Below are 5,221 nucleotides of genomic sequence, written 5' to 3'. Positions count from 1 at the left end.
TTTAAGAATGGGGTCTCCGTGTCCCCCAGTCCCGTGGAGCTCCTGCGCACAAGCCCCACTGGCCTTCCATGCCAGATGCTCCGGGGGCTCTTTCTCCCAGTGCCAGATCCCCAGGCGTGGGGACTTGACGTGGGGCTCAGAACTCTCCCCCTGTAGGTGAGTCTCTGTGACACAGTTACTTCCCAGTCTGTGTGCTGCCCACCCGGTGGGCGTGGGGTTGCTCATATCACGTAATCGCCCCTCCTACCTCTTGATGTGGCCTCCTCTTTGTCTTCTGGAGTAGGATATCTTTTTGAAAGTTTCCGGTCCATTTGGTTGGAGGCTGCTCAGCGCTTGGTTGTGATTTTGTGGTCTTTATGAGAGCAGCTGAGCTCCAGGCCTTCTGTTCCGCCGTCTTAATCCCATCTCCCCAGCAAGCCCGCCTTGTGCACCTCAGCGGCCTCCTCGGCTGGGCGAGCCCCTTCACCTCTGCTACCTCATCTGAACCAGGGGTGATGCGGTCCTCGTGGGCGCGCCGCGGCAGGAGTCCACCGCAGGCCTCTAGGACACAGTGCCCTCAGGACGCAACCTGAGGGCGTTCTCAGCTTTTGACAGACCCCCGCGGTGCCAGCGTTGCCTGCGGGAGTGTGGAGAGGAGTCACGAAACCTACTCATACTCAGCTCGGCTGAGCGACCCGGGCAGCCCCTCGCCCCGGCCTGTTGCAGACGCGCCCACATCCTCTGAGCAGGTGTCAGGCGGACCCCCTGGAGTCCCGCAGGCCCTCCGTGGCCGTCCTCTCCTCTTAGGAGGCCATGCACGGGGCGCCGAGCCTGGCCCCCGGCCTGCACTCAGCCCCTGGAGGGGCACAGGCGCCGAGGCCGGCTGGGGTGGTGAGCAGCCTGGGAGGGCGGCCGGGGCGTGAGACTGCGTGGCCTCTGACCCTCCACGCAGGTCCCCGCCATCACGGCCCCGGGGAAGCAGCACGGGGAAGGGGCACCGGGCCTGGGGGCTCAGACAGCTGGGCCCTGTCCAGGTCGCGAGTCCCACACGGTGCAGGTGGCCGGCGCCCACTGCCTGTCCCGCCTTCACCGCCGGGCTCTGTGAGAGCCAGCCGATGCCCGTGACTCGGGTTGGCCGCGGGGAACGGTGGCGACACGCTCCTTCCGAGGTGCGCGTGCGTGTGCGGGCTTACCTCCGGGCAGAGAACACGTCGTTGGCACCGACCCAGATGGAAACGAGAGAGACGGAGGCTTGTCTTTTGCTGGTGGCTCTTTGGGATGCCGGATAACGCGCCAAACGAGCTGGAAGCACACGAAAGGCTCGCAGCCTCAGGGCGGAGCGGCCTCGAGGATTCGCGCCGTCTCCCTCCTGGAGCAGCTCCTTGGGCACCAGCGGCAGTGAGGTACCACCCGCAGACCTCGGCGCCACCTCGTGCTGCCCGACCCGCCTTCCTAAACACCCGCGCCCCGTGCACACGCATGCACACACACAGCGTGCACCCGGAGCTCCTGGGGCAAGAAGCCCTGTGACCTTCAGGGCTGGTCAGGGGCGGGCACCGGCCCCCATGCCAGCCCCTCCACGATCCAGGACGCTGAGACCACTTGAGGTCCGCGCGCGGACGAGACGGGCCTCGGCCTTCACGTCCCACCCCTGCAACCCCTGGGCACTGCCCAGGGGCCCGGGCAGCCTTACAGGGACCGGGGGTTGGGCTGCAGGGACGAGGGACGAGGGTGTCCCTGACCAGCTAAGCTGCTGCGGAGGGGGCACCCAAGGGTTGTGACCAGCCGCAGGGACCCAGCGTTGGGGGATGAACCCCATTCTGGCCACTGCTCCAGGCCCGCAGGAGTGCTGGGCTCCCCTTGGCCAAACCTGGCGCGAGGCTGAGGGCACACGCCCTGAAAGCAGAGCATGAGGTGGGTGGAGGGTGGCCAGGCACCGACCCGAAGCATCCTGCCCCTTGCAACTGTGCGGAGGCCCCGCGGCTGCCTTCTGGGCCAGGCCTGCGGGCGCTTGGGGAGTGGAAGGTATGAGCCAGGGTCCTGGGGTTTTTGGAGCAACTCGGGAGGGAGTGGTCCCTCCCTGCCCCCCCACCCCCCATCACATCAGCGCCGGCCGCTGTGGACGCAGAACCAGTGAGCTGCCCGCTGGATGTTCGTGACGCTGCTGCCCAGGGCCGAGGCGACCATGGAGGGGTCTGCCGTTTCCTGCAAGGAAATAAAATAAGATGGCACTCCAGATCATTTGCCTTTCAAAGCCCAAGCTTGTCCTGTGGCTGCTAAGCTGCACCGAGGGCTCAGTCCCAGAGCACCGAGGGCGGGACAGTGGGAGAGCCTGGGCCATGCCCCAACTCCGGTCGCTTGGGGCTGTGGCATCTCCCACCTGCATCCAAGGGCGCCCTTTTCCTGCTGACCCATGAAGCAGCGCTGTTTCTAGATTGTTTGTAGCCACAGCGTCCTGGTCTGTGGGCAGCATCTTGCTTGTGCTGTGGTCCTTGGGAGACACCTGTGCACTGGGTTTGCAGGTTGGGCTGAGGGGTTCCTGGCCACACTCGAGGCGGAGGGCCGGGCTTCTCTCGGCCTTGCCTGGGCGTCAGAGTCAGGCCGGGGTGACCTGGGCTGTCCCCGTTCTTTTCTCTTATCAGATCACCTGTCCTTCAACCTTTGCTAGGACTTATCCGTTAAACCAACCACCTGGGCCTGCTGCTTTCTCTGGGAATTGGGTTTTAACTCTTAAAACCTTGATAGCCTTATATTTATGGTGGATTTCTTATGGATAGCATGTATTTGGGTTTATTTTATTTTATTTTTGCTTTGCTTTTTAGGGCCGCACCCGCAGCACATGGAGGTTCCCAGGCTAGGGGTTGAATCAGAGCTACAGCTGCTGGCCTGCCCCACAGCCACAGCAACTCAGGATCTGAGCCGCATCTGTGACCTACACCACAGCTCACGGCAATGCCAGATCCTTAACCCACCGAGCGAGGCCAGTTGTGGCGAACCCACAACTTCGTGGTTCCTGGTCATATTCGTTTCCGCTGCGCCGCGACGGGAACTCCTGGGTCTTGTTTTTGTGTCTTTATGATTTCCACCCCACCTGACAGCCTCTCTCTCAATGCGTGTGTTTCTGTTTAATGGCCTCGCTGAGGCTCTTGGATCCGCCCCACGGCTCTGTTTGCTTTCCGTCTGCTCCTCTGGTCGGCACGTGTTCCTGTTTTTCTGCTCTCTTTTGGGTTATTTGAATATTTTTTTTAGCCTTCTGTCTAGCTTATCCGCTTTTTTTTCTTTTTCGGTTGCGCATGCGGCATGTGGAAGTTTCCGGGCCAGGGATGGAACTTGCACCACAGCAGGGACCTGGGCTGCTGCAGTGACAACACCAGATCCTTAACCCACTCTGCCGCAAGGGAACTCCAGTTTAGTACCTTTTAAAATGTGTTGGAATTCCCTTTGTGGCTCAGCAGTAAGGAGCCCAACTAAGTATTAGTGAGGATGCTGGTTTGATCTCTGATGCTGCTCAGTGGGTTACGGATCCGGTGTTGCTGCGACTGTGGTGTAGGCCGGCAGCTACAGCTCCGATTTGACCCCTCGCCTGGGAACTTATGTATGTCGCAGGTTCAGCTGTAAAAAGACCCCCCCAAAAAACAAGTGTTTATGGGAGTTCGCACTGCCACGGAAGCGTCGGGTGTTGCAGCAGCCGCCGCTTGGATTCGATCCCTGGCCCCGGGAACTTCCATATGCCGAGGGTGCAGCCAGAAAATCAATTTAAATAAATAAGTAAATAAAGTGTATTCCTACGAGCTGGCCGGGGATCAAACCTACACCTTGGTGCTGCAGAGACTCTGCCCGTCCCGCTGGGCCACAGTGGAAGCTCCTCTAGATCACTTTTAAAGTATCTTTTGGCTTTGGGCCGACCGTCCTCTGAATGAGCCCTCACTCTGTTCGGGGCGTCACGCAGAGCTTGGTGTCAGGCCCACGCAAAGATCTAGAGCAGCAGGAACCAGAATCCCCAACGCGGCAGGATGGCAAGGAGGGCGTCCACTGCCTGGGGACCGGCCTGCCCAGGAGGCGCGGCCACGTGGGAGCAGAGCAGGGCGTCCACCACACAGGCGGCGTGGTGAGCAAGGGGAGGCGGTGACGGGGCAGTGGGGGGACCTCAGCCCCTGGAGGCTCTGAGTAGATGGGTGCCAGCTGCAGACCCCAACTGGCCTTGTGCCTCCACCCTCTGCAGGGAGAGACAGGCCCTCACTCCTTTGGTCAGCTTGGGGGCCAGACAGATCCAGGGTGGTGGCCGAGCCAGCAGCTGGCCTGGTGGCGGGGGGGGGGGGGGGGGGGGGGCTCGGGCCGGGGGAGGGGTGGGGACGGGACAGCACACCAAAACTCGGAGCCCAGGCTGGGCAGCAGGGGCTGGGAGACTGGGCAGCCCTGCATCCTAGGGTTTCCAGATTAACCTTCTGGAAAGTTCATTTGCGTTGCTGAATGAGAAGAGTGGGTGGACGAGGGGGCCAGGAAGGAGGAGCTGGGAGAAGAACCCACTGTGGAGACAGTACCCAGGGGCCCGCTGGTGACCAGGTCTCGGTGTCCAGGCTCATGGGGGCGCGGGGAGTCTGGGCTGGACCAGCAGATGCGTGCCCCGCACACACGTGCATGCGCAGGGCAGGACAGAAGCCTGGCCCAGTGCCCGCCCCACGGCCCCCGCCGGCTGGCACCCCGTCCATCAGATAGTACCCCGGACCCGGCAGCGCTCCGTGTTTGTGGACTGGCTTCAAGTATTTTCATGTCCCTTCGGGAGAGTGATTAAAAAGTAATTGACCTAAATTTAGCCTGATCGTCAAATAAATCAGGCACATGAATCACCCGTGATTTGCCCGCCTGCGCACGCCCGGCTCCAGGTGGACGTCACCGCGGGGGGACAGCTGCCTGCCGTGGGGTGGGGCCGGCAGCTCCGAGGGCTCCCACTCCCCCCACACCCCCGCACCATAGGTGGCAAAGATGGCCCAGCATCACACCCCAGGCGGCCTCTGTGGCCGAGACTGCCTGGCGGCCGGGAGCAGAGCCCAGAGCCCTGCGGGTCCGCCCTGGTCACTGCCCCCCCCCGCCCCAGCACCCCAGGAGGGGAGAGGCCCCTGGCTCAGGACCCAGTGGGGTCTCAGCATCTGGCCTCAGGCCCACACTCACTGCTGTCCTGTGTCTGACCTGCCTGTGGCCGTGGGGCTCCGAGAACGGTCAGTGGCCCAGGGGGTCTGCAGAG

This window comes from Phacochoerus africanus, chromosome 1 (assembly GCF_016906955.1).
Source record: "Phacochoerus africanus isolate WHEZ1 chromosome 1, ROS_Pafr_v1, whole genome shotgun sequence".
NCBI classification, from domain to species: domain Eukaryota; kingdom Metazoa; phylum Chordata; class Mammalia; order Artiodactyla; family Suidae; genus Phacochoerus; species Phacochoerus africanus.
Note: the sequence above shows the minus strand (reverse complement) of the source record.